Source organism: Tamandua tetradactyla, chromosome 1 (assembly GCF_023851605.1).
Source record: "Tamandua tetradactyla isolate mTamTet1 chromosome 1, mTamTet1.pri, whole genome shotgun sequence".
Taxonomy (NCBI): Eukaryota; Metazoa; Chordata; class Mammalia; order Pilosa; family Myrmecophagidae; genus Tamandua; species Tamandua tetradactyla.
In genome coordinates, this window is record NC_135327.1 from 58,848,496 (window position 1) to 58,868,860 (window position 20,365).

Consider the following 20,365-nt stretch of genomic DNA (forward strand, 5'->3'; position numbering starts at 1 on the left):
GGCATAAACAAGCCTCCCTGGCCTGTGCTCACGCAGTTCAGCCACTGTCCCCATGTATCTCCTGTGCCTGTCGACTTGTGCTGTCCAGGCTGCCGTAACAAACATCCCCAGTGCCCCAGGGGCTGGGGAGCCTGAAGGACCTCCTCTCCCTGCTGCCTGACCCTCGTGTCTGAGCGCCGTCACTCCTGGACCCAGGCTAGCAGGGCTTCGACCTCCTCTTGGCTCCCCGATCACAGGCTTGAGAGCCACGGTGCACAGGCACCCACTGCTCTTACAGCATGTCCGGGAGTGGCAGACATCACTCAGCTCCCGTTCCGTGGTCCAGAGCAAGTCTTGTCCCCAAGCCTGTGTCCAGCTATCCCTATCAGGGCGGGCACTGGAGACCCCTGTCCCCGAGCCTCACCCGCCAAGCCGCTGCTCCCCTGCCTCCTCCACTGCCCCTGGTGCTGTGAGCTGCCTGGAGAGCTTCCCACCTGTGGTGCCAGGCCCAGGGAATGAGCTGGGTCATCGCACCCGTTTCCTCGGTGCCTCTGACATCCTTGACCAATGTGCTGGTCTCCTGGAACCTCAGTGAACAGGGGACTTCCTGACCTGGCCTTCAGAATTGGTCCTCTGTGGCCAGAGAAAAATAAACTACAGGGGTGCATGCATGTGTGCGTGCATGTGTGTTTGCACGTGTGTGTGTGTGTGTGTGTGTGTGTATGAGCCAGCGAAGACCTTGGGGTCAGTAGCGGGCAGAATGGTCAGTGCCCGGTCACCATCGCATCTCTGTGTCACCCAGAGGACCCTGTAGTTGCTCGAGACAAATCTCCCGGCCCCCACTACTTTCCCTCTCCCTCACGGCACCTCCTGCTGCTCCCTGGAAGTTCCCGCTTCCACACCCTGCCTTGTCGGACCTGGCCTGCAGCTGCTTTTCTCTCTGGCGCTTGCTTCTCCCCCAGCACCCGCCTTACCTGGGGCTTTATCCGTGTCCGTGGTCGCAGCTGCTGCTTTTCCCTGCACGTCTCTTTCCAGCCACCCTGCGGAAGGCAGGGCCCTGTCCCCTCATTCTGTGTCCCCGTTGCCCAGAGCAGCCAGGACCTGCACACCAAGCTGAAGAGTGGGGGAGAGGGGTGGCGGCTAACTTTGTCAAGTGTGTGACGGTGCATTCCAGAACAGAATCGAATCCCAGCTCTCTGCACCGTCAGCGCTGCCAGGGCCCTGGCCCACCCGTCCTTTCCCAAGGCCCGAGTCCTCTCCCCCACTCAGCCTCTGCCCTCACTTACACAGGGTGGGACCTGCAGGCCTTTCTAGGGCTCATCCTCCAGGCTGCCATCCGGGCCCTTCCTGAGAGGAGAGGGCTGTTCCCCGCGCAGCCCACCCGGCTCTGATCATTTCCCAGCCCCAGGGAAATTCATGTTACAGGCCAGCTCTGCTCCAGCGTGACTTGTGTGTTTCAGCTTCCTGAGGCCATGTTTGAAATCTCATTTATTCCTGCACTTCCTAATCCGGTGCACTCTGCGGAGCCTGCATCCCCCGCGTGGCAGATAAGGAATCTATGAACATGTGATTATTCACAGGGCTTCACCGTAAGCCCCCAGCTCCCTGGGACATGGGAGCATTGCAGGGTCAGGCTGGCTGGAGTCCTGGGGCCGGCGCCCAGAGGTGGGCACGGAGTTGGTTCGGTGCTGGGCGCTGAGCTCCGGCTCCTGTGCTGGCTCCAGCGTGCATTTGCAGGCCTGGCAAGCACCCCTGGGCACCAGGCACTCCCCTCCCTCCAGGAGGACCATCCCATCTGTGGCCTAGCTAGCCATTGGGTTGCCCTCTGGTAGCTTTGCTTTCTGTGTCTTGACAAACCCTGGGGGAAGCCACCAGCTCCTTCTCACGGTGCCTCTAGTCTACAAAAACCCTTTTTCAGAAGCTAACGGGGTGAGCTGGTTCTTTCCTGCATCCTGCCTGGGGTGCGGCAGCCTCCGTGGACCTGGCCTGGGCACCTGGCGGCAGTGGCTTCGTCTCCGGGGTTTGTTTGTTTCTTTGAGGTTGGCGCCTTTGCCTCCAGCTCTGATGGGAGGTCAGCCTGGCTGTGCAGGGTGTTGCGGACCGTATGTGCAGGACGGGGCTCCATTTGGGGGAAGCAGAGCAGACTGTTGGAAGCAGGGTGAGTGCATTCTTGGTGCATCCCTGGCCTTGGGTGGGCAGGGACGCTGGGGAAAGGTCGGGTTCCACCACCGCCTCAGAGGAGGGAATTTTGGCATGGGAGATGGAGAGTACTCCACAGCCGAGGGGAGACATAGAGGCCGTCCCTTTGGAGATACACTTAATTTTTAAATTTCTTCTGCCTTGTGTCATGTGACCTGTGACCCCCCTCCCCCCTCCCACACCCCCTCCCCGGGGCTGGCCCATTCTTTGGGACAGGCAGTAGTCCCGGGAAGCCTGTGAACCAGGAAGTGGACGTTCACGGTCCAAATAGAAGGGGGATTTCGCACAGGCTTTCTGATGGGTCTGCGTGTTTTCACATCCCACGGGGAAAAATTGGGAACGAAAAAAATCTAATTTTCTCAAACATGGGAAAGGCAGTGCTCTGTGCAGATGGAGACCGCGCCTAGCTAGGTGAAGAATTTGAAGGCTCTACCACATTTGACAGAGTCCACTTGTCCCCTAACTCAGGTTCAGGCTGCAGAGCAAGTGTCCTGTCCCAAAGGAGACCGAGTATGCCTGTGGCTGGAAGGAAGAAGAGTGTCGTCTCCTCCCCTTTTCCAGGTTTCTGCCTCTTCGGCTTTCCCCATCTAATCGAATCTCTCTGATTGTTAGAGGGAAAGTGGTTGTTTTTCAACACAATTAATTTAGTAGGCGACGGTGTTGCTGACTGATGGGAGTGGTGTCCGAGCAAACAGGTTGGTTGGTTGGTAGCAAAGAAATGTTGGCCATGTGAAAAAGGACGAGAATGAAGTTGGACTCAGCTGTCCTTAGGGCAGCTTTGCTTCACTTTCCTGGGAATTCTCTCTCTGAAGTCTGGAAGCTGCCTCTGTGTGTGTGTGTGCGTGTGTTTGTGCACGTGTGTGTTTTTCTTTTTAACCATTTGTTCCAGGGTGACAGTCAATGCTGAGTGACCAGGTTGGGGGGAGGCTCCCGGACGTGGGGTCTTGGAACGAGGGTCCTGGGACATGAGCCCGCTGCCCTGTAACCTCTCAGCAGGCTCCAGAGCCCCCGGAGTAGGGCCATGAGGCTTCCACATGCCCCGTTGTTTCCAGGACTGGGTGAAGGTGCCGCACACCTCAGACTCCAGCCTCCTGTGCTATATAGATCCTGTCAGGTAACACTTGAGCTGAAGGTTTCTCAGCAAGCCCTGAGCATGTGGCCGACTGGACCAGGGAGGTGGCAGCTGCCTTCACGGAAGTAAGGGGACGGCCGAGCCAGGCCCCTTCGTCGTTCAGCACCAGGGTCTCCAGCCTCAGCACCTTGAACATTCGGCCAGATGGTTCTCTCTCGGGGTGGGGTGGGGGCATCCTGGGTGCCGGAGCCCGCAGCAGCACCCCTGGCCCCTGCCTACAGATGCCAGGAGCACCCTCCCCAGTGTGTCAACTGAGGATGTCTTCAGACATGGCCAGCTGTCCCCTGGGGACAAAGTCCCCACGTAGCGAATCACTATCCTCGATAATTAGCTGGCCAGGCAGGGGACTCCTGTTCGTGGCTGTCTGTCCTGTCAGGCGAGGGTGAGTTTGCTTGGGTCTCTGTCAAAGGGATGTGTCAGAAGATGAGCAAAAGCTACTGCTGCTGGGAGGATGAACCAGCCAGCCCTGCCCGGTTTAGCTTGTAAGCATGTGAGTGGGCAAAAATGCTGATGTCATTCGTCACCAGCAAGAATGAAAGATGATTGGGCTCTGCTGAGGGGTCTCCACTTGCTGGTTCAGCTGGGGCCCCACATAGGATGTGTCTCAAACGGGGACTTTATATCCACCCTCACAAGTGGGGTGGACAGCTCCACCCTTCAGGCTTCAGCTGGGTGCTGCCTATGCAGAACAAGAATTTATCACCCTGATAAAAATGGAAACAGCCGGCTCTGCTGTAGACAGCAGTCCTTCCACAGTGACCCCTTCCGCAGGTGCTGCTGTCTGTCTGGAGTGAGGTTTCCAAGCTTCTCTGGCTGGCTGAAGAGACCAGCCTGGGTTTTCCACTTCTCAGCTTAGCGGCAGGTTTTGCAGTAGAACACAGCCTGGTGTTTAGTTGGAGTTGGTCTGGGATGACTGCCTTGAATGAAAGGGAAAAAAATCAAAGCCCGGCATGTGAAAGTTGTTTGACCTGCCACTGTTTTTCCCCCTTCCCCTTTACCCATGTACTTATCTCTTAGAATTAATTTTGGTGCTTGCCTAAGGAAACTTGATGCCCTACATAGTTTCATTATTAAATCATGAGTCGGTTAGAGCTTGCTGGTAGCTATTATGGGCTACTCTCCATAAAAGAATGCAAGCGAGACGGAAGACCTGGTTGTGCCCGAGAGGAATTTGGGTTCTGTAAAGATGAAGTTGGGGTGTGCACCAGACACACAGGGGCTGCTTAGGATATTTCAGGGTCCAGGCGTGAGGACGTGAGGACAGCAGCAGGTATGGCCCTGCATTTGGCACCCAGAGGTGTTCAGTGAGTTACCATGGATTGAATCGATCACTTAACTTGTGCCTTTCCCCCACATGATCCTTCTTATAGTTCATTCACTCATTTGCCCATTCATTCATTCAGCCAACATCTGGTCCATCCCTCTCTGTCTGCCACTGCCCGGGTGCTGAGGTGAGGGGTCGAGTTGGATGAAGCCCCCACCTGCCCACCAGGATGCTGGGCCTGCTGAGGCTGTGCCAGGCATGGGGAGAAATGTGGAGAGCAGATCAGATGGGTGTCCTGCCCTTAAAGAGCTGACCAGGCACTGATGGGGTGATGGCACAGGTGAATGGAAACTTGGCTCTGTATGTGGAGGGGTAGAGGAGCTGGGTGGTCAACAGAGGCAGGTCTACATGCATGGAGCCACTGAGAATGTGTGGCCTGTGCCAGTGGTTTTCACAGCGCAGTGTTGCCCCCAGGGAGCATCTGGTAGCATTGGGAGGCATTTTTGTTATCACAGCTAGGGTGGTGGTGGGTGCTACTGGAGGCCAGAGGTGCTGCTCGGCATCCTGCAATGCATGGGGCAGCCCCCACCACAAAAGATTTGTTCAGCCCCAAGGTCGTGCATACTGAGGTTGAGGCCTAAGGTGAGACCTGTGGGCGGGAAGGAGCTACCAGGCAGTAGGGAGGGCAGTGTGAACCCAGCTGATGGGCAGCATGTGCAAAGGTCCTGTGGCCAGAAGAGCACAGAGAGAACAAAGACCTGGAGAAATGGCTGCCTGGCTGGAGGGGCGAGTGGCTGTGATTTGAAAAAGTTACAGAGATGGGGTTTGGGTTATAGGATCCTGGTGGCCTTGACAGGAGCAGTGGGAAATTGCCTTCCTGCCTGGCCCCGGAAGCATCCTGTGGGCTCTCCAGTGGGTTGGCTTTGTGGCTCCAGCTCTTTCACCACACAAGAGCCTCCTCCAAGGCCTCCTGACCTGGCCCCTGTGGGCACCACTGACCCACCTCGTCTTGCTTTTTGTCAGTGGGTGCTTGACTTGAGTTTACAAAAGTAAACCAGCTGCTTGCAGATTGCACCCTGTGAGAGAGGAGGAGAGGAGAGTGTGAGCGAGGAGAGAGGATGAGGGGAAGGCGGAGGAGAGGAGAGGAGAGAATGGAAGGGAGGGGTGCAGAGAGAGGAAGGGAGGAGGAGAGAGGAAGGAGGGGGGAAGGAAAGGAGGAGAGGAAGGGAAGAGGAGAGAGGGAGGAGGGGGGAAGGAGGGAGAAGGTAGGGAGCAGAGGGAGGAGGACTCCCAGGGTCTCATTAGCGGTTGATTGAGGTCGAGGCGTTCCACCGTTCACTTAACTCTGCACATCAGGGCAGTTAATTTCCTGGGAGATGAATATCCTCTTCGCATCGATCTTGGGAGCTGCGGGATCCACCTTCGGACTGCAGAGGGTGGTGAAGCTGGTTTTTGTGAATTCTGAAGGCAAGGTCACCTCCTGACAAATGCAGCCTTCATCACTGTTTTTCTGGTTTTGTGTTTTCCTTGTTTCGTTTGCTGTTGGCTCTTAAAATATATACCGTGGAATGCTACTGCTCTTCAGATTTTCCTTTTAAAAAAACATGAAGAATTATGTGTGTGAGAGAGAGAGAGAATGCAGGATTTTCTGGGGGTGAGAGTTTCTGGGACTCTGTACAATCTTATCTCTTTGGGCACATTAAATAAAGGTTCTGAGAAGTCCCACAGTGAGCCAACGGTTCCTGACTCTTAACCTTTAGGAAGTGATAGTGTAACCAGATGGTGCGGTTGTAACAGTGAGACCCCTGATGAAGCCCTGCATGCTTGCTCCACCCGTCCTCTCTGATGTCCTCTCATCGTCGCTGTCGGCAGCATTATCCCCACTTTACAGATGGGGGAACTGAGGCACGGAGACGTCAAGTGACTTGCTCTGGTCACGTGGCTGGTTGGAGGACACAGCGGGCTGTGAAGCCAGAAGTTCTGGCCTCATTCCCATCTGGGGATGGCCGTTATCCACCTGGCCACGTGAGGCCTGAGCCTCTGCAGTCTGGACCTGACCTTTCCATCCAGCCCAGTGAAAATGAGACAAACGGAAGGGGAGGGGCATAGCACCTCATTCCCTGAGGCTGTGCCCAGCCTGCCTGGTAGGTCCGAGCTGAGCAGAGTGCCTGAGCCCAGCCCAAGCCTAGCCCTCTTGCCTTTCCTGCCTGGATTTGCGTGGAGGGAGAGCTGGGGGGTGGGGACTGTCTCCTTCCTTCTGGTCCTCAGGGTGAGCCAGGGGTCCCGTGGTGGCTGGGGCCCTGATGGGAAGCAGGGACAGTGCACAGCCCTCCTAGGTGAGCCTGCTCATTTCACCCTCCGCTGAGACGCGGCCCCCTGGGAAGGAGGTACCCGAGACTGTGGTGGCCGGGAGCAGAGCACCCCCCGAGCAGAAGGCATGGCAGTCCCACCTGAGCCCCCCGCCATGGGAAAGTTTCTGTGGTGTGCCTGTGGGCAGCCACCCTGCTACGGGCTCCAAACCCCTGATCTCACCTGGTGGCCCCAATAGGGCTCCCAGGACGTCTCACCGCCTCCGGCTGTCAAGTGAGGCCACTAGGCATAGAGAGTTTGGAGAGCCTCCCAGTGGCCCATGGGGCGAGGGCAAGCTCTGGATCAGGGAGCCTGAGCTCATCTATGCCCACTGCGCTGCCTGCCATCCCCCTTGCCCACCAGCTTGAAGGCGAATGCTGAGCAGGCAGGACCCTGCAGCACCTGGAGCTTCCTTCCACTGGTCATCGTCTGAGAAAACTCGAATTCCTGCATGTCTTCTTGCTGGTTCTGGAAGCGTCTCATCATCAGAACTCATCACACACTCTATTGTGAGTCTGATGTGATGGGAGATTTAGAGGGTCCTCCTAGGACCCTCGCCCCACAAACCGCTGGTGCTCTTGTGGAGTTTGATTGGTAAATTCTACCTCGTTGGCTGAACCCAGGCACCAGGAGAGAGTATTACATCAGGTACCAAGGACTGGCTGCAGAGAAAACTTGGAACTGCCCGCAGTTGGAGCTGTGACAGTTGACTTCTGCTGCTGTTTCGTCACCTACCCATGACCTGACCCCCACCCCCACCCCCACCCCCGTGCTCCCTGATGGCAATAATTACGGAGCTGGCCAATGTCGCAGATGGTTTTCGTCACCAAACTTAGTACAGGCTCGGTACTTGTACACCTGGGGCAAGGCCAGCAGGTGATTACACCAGTGGGGGCTTCACACAGCGATGGTCAGTCTCCTCTGTAGGAAAGTCCATTTGTCCATCCTCCTAGCTGTGGGGCTGGGCAGGAGCCCACTGTGCCCAATGGGTTCTGGCCTTCAGGTGTTTCAGGCCCTGGGAAATGCCAAGGGTGTCCTCTACAGCCAGGGCGGGACACAGAGGGGCCGCGTGGAATCGTTTCCCGTCACCTGCTTGTCTGCCTGCCCTCCTGCCCACTTCCCTTTTGCTCCCCCTGTGCGGGGCACCAGGATGCCGAGAGCTGGGAAAGGCCATTGGGAGGTGAGCGGCCATCACATGAGCTGGTGGGGGGGCAAGCTGTCAGCCACAGCAGTCCATCCTCCAGCTGGGGAAAGCCCAGAAGGTTGCCCTGGCATGAGTCTTGGTGTCCACTACCTTTGACCCCATGATGCTGAGCAGGTCAGGGAACCCCAGCGCCCCCGTTTCCTCAGCCCCCTAGTGCCCCTGTTTCCTCAGCCCCAAAGCACCCCCATTTCCTCAGTCTCCCAATGCCCCATTCCCTCAGCCCCCCAATGCCCCCATTTCCTCAGCCCCTCCCCCCCCAAAGTCCCTGTTTCCTCAGCCCCCAAAGCCGCATCTCAGCAGACTGAGGTGCTCAGGGGCCTGGTGTGCAGCCGCTGTCACAGCATGTGATACTATTTTTACGGGCTCAGTAACACTGTGTTCGCTGTCCTGCGCGGCCACTGGAAAACCCCACGGGCCGGGTCTGGGTTTCCAGGGAGGCCAGCACGCCCCTCCATCTGGACAGCCGGCTGGGTGGTGGGCTCGGCCCGGGCCCTCCCTGAGCTCACGGCTCGGGAGTTCTCATTTCTCTGCCGTGAGGTAAGATGTGAGGTAAAGGGAACTGAGGTACTGCCCTGTGTCCTTCTAGAAGAATGTGAGCACGGAGGGTGCATTCGGAGGAGAGAGGGCTCCGCGGGAGTGGGTTCTCCGTGGGGGGCGGGGAGCCGGGGGCGCAGCCTGGGTGTGCTCGGGGGAGAGGGCGGGAGCCGGGGTGCCGGCGGGCCGGGGGGCCTCCAGTCCAAGGCGCAGTCCCCACGCGGAGGCGCCGCCACGTCACTTTTCTGACAAGGCCGTACAGGGTTGTTATTTTGTGAAACCCTGCTTCTGTTCATAAAGGCCGGTGGCCCCAGGGGCCGTCTCCCTGAGGTCTGCGGGCCTGGCCGGGACTCTGCGCGGACACCTGGGCAGGGACTCTGCACGAACACCTGGGCAGGGGCTCTGCGCAGACACCTGGGCAGGGGCTCTGCACGGACACCTGGGCAGGGGCTCTGCGCAGACACCTGGGCAGGGGCTCTGCACGGACACCTGGGCAGGGGCTCTGCGCAGACACCTGGGCAGGGGCTCTGCACGGACACCTGGGCAGGGGCTCTGCACGGACACCTGGGCGTGGTGTCCACTCTGTGTGGTGTCCACTCTGCGTGGACACTGGCAGGGGCTCTGCGCGGACACCTGGGCAGGGACTCTGCACGAACACCTGGGCAGGGGCTCTGCGCAGACACCTGGGCAGGGGCTCTGCACGGACACCTGGGCAGGGGCTCTGCACAGACACCTGGGCGTGGTGTCCACTCTGTGTGGTGTCCACTCTGCGTGGACACTGGCAGGGGCTCTGCGTGGACACCTGGGCAGGGGCTCTGCGTGGACACTGGCAGGGGCTCTGCGTGGACACCGGCAGGGTCTCTGCGCGGAAACCTGGCAGGGGCTCTGCGCGGACACCTGGGCAGGGGCTCTGCGTGGACACCGGCAGGGACTCTGCGTGGACACCTGGGCAGGGACTCTGCGTGGACACCTGGGCAGGGGCTCTGCGCGGACACCTGGCAGGGCTCTGCGCGGACACCTGGCAGGGACTCTGCGCGGACACCTGGGCAGGGGCTCTGCGCGGACACCTGGGCAGGGGCTCTGCGTGGACACCGGCAGGGACTCTGCGTGGACACCTGGGCAGGGACTCTGCGTGGACACCTGGGCAGGGGCTCTGCGCGGACACCTGGCAGGGCTCTGCGCGGACACCTGGCAGGGACTCTGCACGGACATCTGGGCAGGGGCTCTGCGCGGACACCTGGGCAGGGGCTCTGCGCGGACACCTGGGCAGGGGCTCTGCGCGGACACCTGGGCAGGGGCTCTGCATGGACACCTGGCACGGACTCTGCGTGGACACCTGGGCAGGGGCTCTGCGCGGACACCTGGGCAGGGGCTCTGCGCGGACACCTGGGCAGGGGCTCTGCGTGGACACCTGGGCAGGGGCTCTGCGTGGACACTGGCAGGGGCTCTGCGTGGACACCTGGCAGGGACTCTGCACGGACACCTGGGCAGGGTGCACCCCCCAGCACAGGGCTCAGCCGGTGGCCCTGCCTGCTTTCCCGCCGGCCAGCACCCCTCGGGCCTCATCTGAGGACACGTGTCCCCGCACGCCCACACTGCCACCAAGGCCAAGCCAGAAGCCAGGAGACCCTCCCACCCCCTAGCAGGGAGAGGGGGTCACCTGTGCACACGTGGGGGGGTGAGACTGGGTGGGGGAACTGGCTGCAATACAGTCCCCGTCAGTGGGGGACACTCCCTGCAGGCCGTGACCATAAAGAGGGTGGCGCTGACTGCTCCGAGTTTCTCTCTGGAATCTCTGCTTAGAAGAGTGTGAAATGTTACTTTCCTCAGACTTTTGCACTTGTGTGGTTTGGCCCTTGTCCAAAGCTAGGCTTTAGGTTTCTGTGACTCCATACTGAATAAAGGAGGGAGGGAGGGAGGGAGCAACATGCTATCAACTGCTTTGGCTCATTGATACACAATAGCAGGTATGACAGGAAGGTTGCTTAGGATAAAAAGTGCAATCTGTATGACATATACAATTGTCTGTCAAACATACTAAGAGCTTTCTGGATATCCCCAGCATACTAGTTGTCTAGGCAGGTGGGAGAAGATGGAAATTTGGCTAATCAAATGCAGGGGGAGGATGAGAGCCAAGGAATTGATTAAATAGATGATCAGTTTTCCAAGGATCCAGTAAAACAAAATATAATGAACACTAAGATCGCACTTCCTGGAGTTAAGTCCCTCCGTTTTGATCCCAAAGGCACACAGCCATTCTGAGAGATTTGGGGCTGTCCCTGGAGCCCCAAGCTGCTGCTGTTGGGGTGTGGGACAGTCATGCTGCCAAGAGACCGACAGCAAAAATCTGTAAGACAGAGCCTTTGCCAGATGAGCTCTTTTTGGTTGGTTTTTCTCTTCCTTGGAGAAGAAATTGATTTGGTTCTAGATGGGGAGAAGGCACTGGTAAATGCAGGACACGTTGCTCCTTATGAGTTTTCATCTCAGCTATCCTTAAGCATCTGAATGACCATAACAGAGCCTGTGTGAAATGTGGTGAGGAATGAAGTTCCATTTCTGGTGCCACCGTCCTGGTGTCCTTCCCAGATCGTGTATTTTCTGGGTACGTCTGTGCTGTGAGGTTTAAGAGTCACCCCCAGCAGGCAGGACTTGGCACCTTCTTCACCCTCTTCTCCCCAGGCAGTCCCCTGGCAAAGGAGAGGGAGGCGCAGACCTGGGATCCTGTGGTGTCGCCCTATAGGTCTGCTGGAAGCAAATAACTGCTTCCCAGTCTCGCATTTTTTCTGAAAACTTCATGTACCCAGTATTTGTAAAGAAAAACAGACATGTTTGACTATACGAATTAACACACCACTTAAGTTTTATGGAAAAAAATAAAAACCTAGAGAAAATAATTTAATACATGTGACAGTTTCCTTAATAAATAAAAAGCTCTTAAAAATCAATGAGCAAAAAGACCAACAACCGAATTTGGTGGGGGCCGAAGGAGTTGAAGAAGCAATCACTAAACTATGTGAATCAGCAGTTCATGGAAAAACATTTTAGGGGGCTAAGAAATATTTTAAAAGATCCTGAAGTGCTCACTTTGGCAGCACGTGTACTAAAATTGAAATGATATGGGCGGGCCGCGGTGGCTCAGCGGGCAAAGTGCTTGCCTGCTATGCCGGAGGACCTCGGTTCGATTCCCGGCCCCAGCCCATGTAACAAAAACGGAGAAACAGAATACAATAAAACAAGAAAATGTTTAAAGATGTTTCCCTTTCTTCCTTCCTTCCTTCCTTCTATCCTTCCTTCCTTCTCTCTGTCTTTCCTTTAAAAAAAAAAAAAAAATTGAAATGATAAAGAGAAGATTAGCATGGCCCCAGCGCAAGGATAATGTGCAAATTCGGGAAGCTTTCAATATTAAAAAAAAAATAAAAATACTGAAGTTCACTTAAATTAAATGCAAAATAAAGTTCTGAACCGTCATTTTCACCAATCACATTGGCAAAGATTAAAAAGTTAGTATTCGGGGTTGAGACTTACCTGGATTTGGTTGCCATGTTGTCCTGAGTGAGGAGTAGGTGCTGACCCTCTTCCCTTTGTCCCCCCAACCTGTGCACAGTCTGCAGTGAGTGCTGCTGTGACCACTCTTGCCCTGCTGAGCCCATTCTCCATTCTGGTCAGAGGGTATTTTTACACACCTGGATCAAACTGTGTCCCTCCTCTGCCCTGGCTGTGTTAGCAGATGCATCCGAGCTCTCCATGATCCAGGTCCTCCATCACCTGACCCGTCCTGAGTCCTGAGACCCAGCCCCTGCAGCTTTCCTCCACCTCTGTGCATCTGCCAGCTTGCCCCGTCTGTTCCTCACACTTGTCCAGCTTGTCCCTGCCTCAGGACTGGGGTGTAGCTCTTCATTCTGCCTGGAATGGTCTTCCCTGAGCACATGAGTTTCAGCTGAAACAGCTCCTCAGGAGCCTGCCCTGACCACCTGCCTTTACTGAGACCCCTATGTCCATCACTTGGGTGACCTGCTTTGGTTTCCTCATGGCAGTAATCCCTGCCTGGGACCGGCTTCCTTGGTTATTTGTCTGCACATGTTCAGTCTCTTCCCCCTTGCTGGTACGCAGTGCAGCCCTTGCTGGTACTCAGTAAGCATCTGCTGAATACACAGATAAACTCGTTTAAAATCTCCATGGGGGTTGGGAGGAGCTTTTCCCTGCTTTCCTGCCCTGAACCTTCAGTGCCTGGAACAGGGTGGGCCCAATGGGACAGAGGCCAGTTTCTTGGATGATGTCCTGGACACGTGTAAAAAATGATGCCGGGCTGGTGTTTCAGGTGAAACATGTAATGATGTAAAGCTCACAGCCCCATATCAGCGTGGCTGAGGGTAAACTCTGGGCCGCCCAGGGACCTGCGGTAGAGATGTGTTCTGTCCGGCTCCAATGCCACCATTTACCACGCGGCATGACTGCAGCCTCAGTGTTGTGTGGGGTGGGCGGGCGTGCGGAGCCTGGGGGGACGCTGGCTGGGGTCCGATGGTCTGCAGGTGGAAAGGACGCTAGGTCGGCAGCCTGTGCTCTTAGGATGGGAAAGGAGCCGCGTGTGCCCCCCTCATGCTGCCAGGTCCTTCTGCGTCTCTGGGGGCCAGGCTCTCCCCTGACCAGGGGCCTGGGCTTGGCACAAGGGGCCTCACCTGGCCTGCAGGGCTGGAGACCTCCCAGGGGGTGGGTTTGGGGAGAGGATAACAAGGCAGCCCCTACCTTCTGCAGAGGCTGTGTGCTTCCTTTATCGTCCCCTTCCCTGCTCTTCCTGAGTCCCCACGGCCCTCGGCCTCTGGTGGTGCCACCTCTCCTGGACCCCAGGTGGACTGGCCCACGACTGGGTGCCCCCAGGCCAGGGTAGGACCAGGCAGGGTGCCAGCCCTTCCCCTTGGGTCTATCCTGGGGGCTCCTGCTCCTTCTCAAGGCCCCTTCCCTTAGAGGGGGCTCCAGGTCGCTCCACCAGCGGTTCGGGGGGAGTAAGTGCAGGGTCTGGGGCCTGCTCCATCCAGCTCACAGGCCATGGGGGGAGGATGCAGGTTACCCAGCTTTGCCATGGTGGGGGGAGTGAGATGCAGGGTGGGGGGCTCCTCCAGAGGGAGGGGGAGGGGCAGGTGGGTGCCAGGGTGGGGGCTGTCCCAGAGGGAGGAGAGGGGCAAGCTGGTGCCGGGGTGGGGGGTTGTCCCAGAGGGAGGAGAGGGGCAAGCTGGTATCGGGGTGGGGGGTTGTCCCAGAGGTAGGGGAGGAGCAGGCTGAAGCAGGGACACAGGGCCCAGGGTTCTGGGGAGACTCTGGGTCACCCTGAAAGGGAAACCTAGAAATAGAGTCAGAGTGGGACCCCCAGCCAGCCCTTTGGACCCTGCCCTCTGTGGACCCATCTGAGCCCTTCCCCAGACTAGATCTGCTTCCCACCACTTCCTGAATCAGTTCCCCATTCATTGCACAGATGCCTTCCTAGGATGACCCTGTGGAGTGCATCCTGAGCCGGCACCAGTGAGCCTGCTGCCCAGGGAAGGTCCCAGGCCAGGCTTGCCACCCCGAGACTCGGGTAGAAAGCGGTGGCCTGCTTTGCAGATGAGGAAGAGGCTCAGAGAGGTTAACTCCAGCCAGGCTCCCTCTGCCTAAGGAATGGGGCTAAGTCCGTTCCCCTCACCTGCCATGGATAGGTAAAGCACAATCATGGTTTCCACTCACGTATAAAGGTGCGTCGGCATTTACTTTCCACACCCTCCACCATCCTTCCTCGCACTCCCCATCACTCTGATGTTGCTGGCTCAGTTGTTGGCTCAGCCGCAGGAGTTTCCCACGGGCCACCTGTCTGCCTGCCCACCTTCTGCTTTGCGGCCTGGAGAGCACCCGTGTCCTCGGGACTTTCCCCAGGCGCCAGCTGGTGCCAGTGGGGCCATGCTGTAAGTAGGAGGACAGGGTGAGATAGAGCACGTCTGCATGAAGCCACTCAGGTGATTTGGGTTAAATAAAGGAACACATCCTTAAAATTAATTTCACCTCCTCCTTTTTACTTCAACATGGCAGCTCCAGAACTTATAACAGCCCCTGCCTCCAGCCTTTTCTCCCTCAACCCTCCCTCTGACCCCTGCCAGCCACTGCTGCTGGATGCATCCGAGGCTCGGGCACACATGCCGTGGTCGGTCCTTTGTTGGGACTGGGTGCCGTGCCCCAGCTTGGGCAGGGGCAGCATGCTTGGGTGGATGTCAGGGAAATACATGGAGGAGCCATACGCAGGTGGGCCACAAGCCTGGGGCGATCCCCCTGACCCCACCTCCCTCCCTGTGTTCCTGCGTGCCTTCACACCGCCCTCATGGCTGATCTCAGCGGTAACCACCTCCCGCCCCCCACCACTGCATCTGCCACCGCAGCCCCAGCTAAATGTTCTGGGTTACGGACTCGCAGATCCATAGCTCGTTCACCGAGCGCATCACACGGGCAGAAGTGCACTCTGCAATGTGGAGACATCTCGAGGCTCCAGAACCTCAGTCTCCTCACTTGAAAAATGACAGGGTCTGATGACATCGGCGGCTCCCATGCCCAGATGTGAGCGGTCAGCCGAAAAGCTGAATGGCCTCAACTCCAGAGCCCACAGGCTTGGGAATCCATCAGAGGTGACATCTGGGAACAGGACACACAAATATGTATGTTTGATGCACGGCATATGTGCATGTATATGTATATGTAAATGTTGTGTGTGTAAATGAGCCTGTGTATGTATGTGTGTATGTACATGTGTGTGCATATTTACACACATACCTAACTACCCTTGCGGCTGATGTGGGTTGAGCCCCTGTGGTTGCGATGGCCTTAAGGCCCTGTCCAGCCCGCAGCGATGACCCCAATGCACCCCTGTCCTTGAGACACTGCCTCTCCCACACCCAAGCAAATTCTATCACTGGACCCTGCCACACATGCCTCTGGAATGCATCTGAAACCCACACCTTAGCCATTGCTTCCTCAGCTCTCTGGTCCGAGCTACCACCTTCTCTGGCTGGGATAGCCACCGCGGCCTCCAGAGCGGGTTCATGACCTTTCACACCCCCTCTGCGCCCAGCTGCTGTAGATACGTGCTTGTGGAGTGCCTAAAGGTTCAACCTGGTGCGGCCACAGCACCTAACAGCTCTGCTCCAATACCCCGCTGAGAGGTGGGAGGCTCCTGGGCACGCAGCTGCCCGTGAGTGCTCTGCTCAGCGTTATTCATCAGAGCCGAGAAGTGCAGACCACCCAGCTGCCCATCAGTGGACCAGGATAAACCACGAGGTCTCCAGGTAGCATGGGATTATTTGGCCATAACAGGGAATGGAGTCCTGAGCCCCCTTCATTGTGGTTTAACCTCAAAAAAAACTGCCCTCCGTGAAGGAAGCCATTCCCCAAGGGCCACATGTCATACGACTTCAGGAATATGAAGTGTCCACAATAGGTATGCCCATAGAGAAATTAGGTTAGAAGTTGCCGGGGCATAGGAGAAGGGCGCAGGGGCTGCTTGCTAATAGGGGATTTTGGGGATGTGATGAAGGTGTTAGAGAGCTGAATAGGGGTGATGGTTGCACAACTTTCTAAGTATACCAAAAAATGCCTCGTAGAGTTTAAGTGGGTAGATTTTTGCGGTATATAAATTATATTTCAAATAAGCTGGTAAATACACGCCCCCTGCCTCCTGCTCCACAGCCCCCTTGGCTTCCCCCTGCTCCAGCATGGTGCCTACAAGGCCTCGCCATTCTCTCCCTCTCCGACCTCCCCTGGGTTCATCCCCTGACCTCCCTGAGCTCCTTCTCAGGTCAGGGTCACCTCTTGGGGTGGTGACTATCAGACACGGCTTATCCTGAGCCCTGTCCTTCCCCCCTGCCTCCTCCCTTGGGTGGGCCTCCCCAGTGCTATCTAGCACGTGGCCTCCTCTGAAGTGACCCTGCTTGCTGGCTGGCTGCTCCTGCTCCTGGAAGGGCGTGCTGTGGCGGGACCCACACTGGCGCCATGGCCCCAGGCTGCTCAGATACCTCCTGTGGATCCTCACTGCCCCCGTCTCGCCCAATCTGGTCTGGCCCTGGGTTCTCCGAGGCTGAGGATGAGTCTGAGAGATGGACGCTGTCCTCAGGGACCTCCCGTGCTAGTCAAGAAGGACACGTGCTCCTGATGGAGGACAAGACGCCACCCAGTAGCTAAGGGGGCACCGAGAGAAAGAAAACCCAGGACTCCTGCTCCCCACGCGCCCACAGAGCCCCGGCGGCCCTCCTTGCCAAAGCCAAGTGTGTGTAAAACTGCCGAGCCCTGCATTAAAGCCTCCCAGACCTCTCAGTGGACAGATGAGGTGTCCCGTGTTATTAATACGCGTGATGACAGCAATAAAGCTACCCAGGAAGCTAATGGGAGAAAGCGTATCTGGCAGTTCTCTCTAATGCAGTGGTTTTCTCGTTGAGCAGGAGCTCTTGAAGAAGTCAGAAGAAGAGGAAGCCTGGCCGTTGACAAATGTCAATGTGTTTATATTGATTGTTTCCTTAATGGCCTCCCTGCCCCCGATTGGGAATGACTTAGCAGGGGACGGGTCAGCAGTTTCATCTGCGCTCAGTGTAGCAGTTAGAGTTGCAGTACATTTGGTCCAAGGGAAATGGAAGTTAATTCTATTCATTGTTTACAAACTTAGGAATAAGCCACACATAAAGCATTCAGAGAATCCAGACAAATGGTTTTGATATTTTAAAAAGGTCTCCTTTTTGTGGTGCACAAAATGTGCTTTCTGGCATCATGGATAAGTCACACCTGTTTGGATGCCTGGTAGCCAGGTCCTCGACTGGGTTCTGGAATCTTCCAGACAGCATGGTGGTCTGGTCTATCTGCTGGGCAGGTCTGCTGGGCAGGTGCCCCAGCAATTGTTGCTAATGAAAGACTTAACAGGTACCTTGGAATATCCATGACCCACCTTTTAATATTCTGATTTCCCATTGAGGAATCTGCAGAAAATTCAAACCAAGAGGAGACCAGTAAGCTGAGTAAACTGACGGAGGGCTCCTCGCGTGGATGGCATTGAGTTGACCTTTGCAGAAAATGGGCGTAAGGGTTCCACCTGAACGTCTCCCTCAGGTCAGCTGCCGGAGGACCCTGATTCACCTGGTGGTGGGGACTTTGGGGGGTCAGCATCATGCCTTGGGGCTCGGTTGTCCTGGCTGTTTAAAGGGTGACCTTGGCAAGAACCGTCCTGCCCACTCATTACCGTTCCTGCCACTCTGAACCTTCAAATAGTTCCTGAAGGTTGATGTGAGGGTCTGTTGACCACGAGCTCCTATTTATTTTGTTTCCTGATGAAAGCACAAATGCCACCTCTCACCTCCTCACCCCCTCACCCTGTTGCAACCCCATAAACCACTGGTTTAACCCCCAAAATCTCTAACTTTAGTCTCACATTCCAATTCATTTTTTGTTTATTTTTTTGATCAGTAGATTTGTTTTCTCCTAAACTCCCCAACCTGGGCGCTTGGCTCGTTTTAGAGCCCCCCTCCCATCCCTGCCTGGCTGAATCCTGTAAGACCCAAACAAAGCCCCTTCCTGGCTGTGAGGCCCTGGGCGAGTCCCCTGAGCTCCCGGAGCCTGGGTGGTCTTGTCTGCAGAGTGGCACCCACTGCGAAAGGGCCCACCAGGTCACACAGAGGAGTCAGTGGGAAGCTGGGCAGAATGAGGCTCAGTGCCCAGCACCTGGTAAGCACTCAAAGGTGAACACCAGCTGCCTTCCTCTTTCTGCACCACCCTCAGCCTTGCTAGTAAGTGTGAGTGTCTCTACAGTCCTCTCTGAGTTCCTGTCCCTGCGGGGCCTGCTGTCACCTGGTACCTGTCCTTCCGCACAGCTCGCCATCTCTCTGCGGGTCCCTTTTGCACCCACCCAGAAAGCTTTCTCCATGGGCCTCTTTCATCCTTCCTCTGACGATGGTGCCAGGTCTGTGTGCCCCTTAGGCACTGGCTCAGTACATCCCAGGGCGGCCCCCCAGGTGGATGCTGCCAAACCAGGGGATGGGGGAGGCTGGCAGTGCAATCTCCATCTCACTTCACAGGGCAGGGTCAGCGCCACTGAGCACTGGGGTGAGGCCCTGGGGCATGTCTTTCTGTCCTCTGACCTCCTTCAGACCCCTATGGCAGGGTCGCAACAGGGTCCTCCTGTCTCTCCCATCCCAGCTATACCTACCCGGTAGAGAGGCACGTCCTTGTCGAACAGAACAGCAGAGAGCGGAGGGGAGAGGTGGACAAGAGCTCGGGTGACAGCAGGCCTGGTTGGGAGCCTGGGTCAACTGCCCCTGGCTGCAGTGGCCCCAGATATGTGGCTGTGCCCATTTGAGTGGCTGGAGCATCAGGGGCCAGGCAGAGATGCCCAGACACCCGATCCTGGTGTGACTGAGGGTGAGATGAGGTCAGTCCCTGAGCATGGCAGGCAGAGGGCTCTGCAGAAGTGAAAACAACAACACGGCAACGATAATGGAGTAATCATAGTGCAGCCCCTTGGTCTAGTCCTGGAATCTTTCCATTTTCCAAGCCCTCCCCTCATGCTGTCCACGGCCTTGAGTTGTCCTCCCTGCTTGGGAGTTTGACCTTCTTAACCTCTGCTGTTTCTCCTTCTTCGGGTTGTGGTCTTCCTTGACCACAGGAGCATTTTCCCACATCCTAAACTTGCGCCGGCCCCAGCCAGCTGCTGTGAAGATAGATCCCGTGTGTCTCCCTTCCTCTGGCAATTTGGAAATGTGTGAGTCTCTGCCCTGGAGTTTTTCATTTTCGTTTTCTCAGTCTGCAGGCGATTAATTAGCTTGTTTATTCCACAATAGCATTTACAGTTTTCTTATTAACTGGGCACATAGCCAAGGCCCCCAGTCCTTCGCTGGGGCCTCTTGCAAGATTTTCATCGTAGGGTTGGGCAGGAGGAGACACCAAGAGCCAGGAAAAGCTTGAATCTTGAATCACCTCTGACTGTCCCAGGAAAGTCACGGGACTGGTTTGGCCTTTTGGTCTGACCAAGGAGAAAACTATCAGAACGTGCAGCGCAGCCGTTCAGCCTTGCATTCCCTACAGGCTCAGCTTCAGAGGACGTTCAAAAGCTCAAGTGATCCAGAGACTTTAAGGAAAGTGTTTCAGGAAAGATGGAAGAGAAGAAAATCAGGAGTTTAGAACCAGCCAAAAGGCTGTTCCTGCACATGAGCCCCGCACCAGAGAACATTCTTTCTTGGCAGGGGTTGAGTGAGAATCAGGCATGAGCGAGAATGGGAGTGGGAGAAGGGAGGGGGCTGGTTTTCTCACTGTGAGGAAATGTCCTCAGGAAAGAACGGGGTTCCACGAACCCCCAGACCCGCACTGGACTGGGGAATGTGGCCGTGGCCCTTTCGTCTACCCCAGGAGCTGCTCCCTGGCCCCTGCCCCTCTGCCCAGGCTGCTGGCCACAGCTTAGCTGTCTTGTTTTTTTTTTCATTTTTATTATCTTTTTATTTGCCAGACTTCTTCATTCCCTTCCTTTATTTTCAACACTCTCTTAGAGCTGGTTTTTTTTTTTTTAACAGTTCATACAAGTTTTATTCTTTTTTATTTTACAGTATTATAATAGATCTGACTTTTTTAAATCATCAAAATCAACTTTTTTTCCCTTTTTGTGAAAAATAATGTATCTACAGTAAAGCAGTAAATTTCAAAGCACATCGCAACAATTAGT

At 56.2% G+C, this 20,365-nt stretch overlaps 1 protein-coding gene and 1 non-coding gene across 2 annotated transcripts in view; both read left to right on the forward strand.

Moving 5' to 3' along the window:
* Positions 1–20,365, forward strand: part of CDH4 (cadherin 4) — a 646,269-nt gene that overhangs the window by 52,945 nt on the left and 572,959 nt on the right. The window lies entirely within an intron of this gene.
* On the forward strand, positions 11,966–12,068 carry LOC143653495 (U6 spliceosomal RNA). Its single transcript, XR_013161331.1, has one exon. It is a non-coding gene; the product is annotated as a U6 spliceosomal RNA (small nuclear RNA).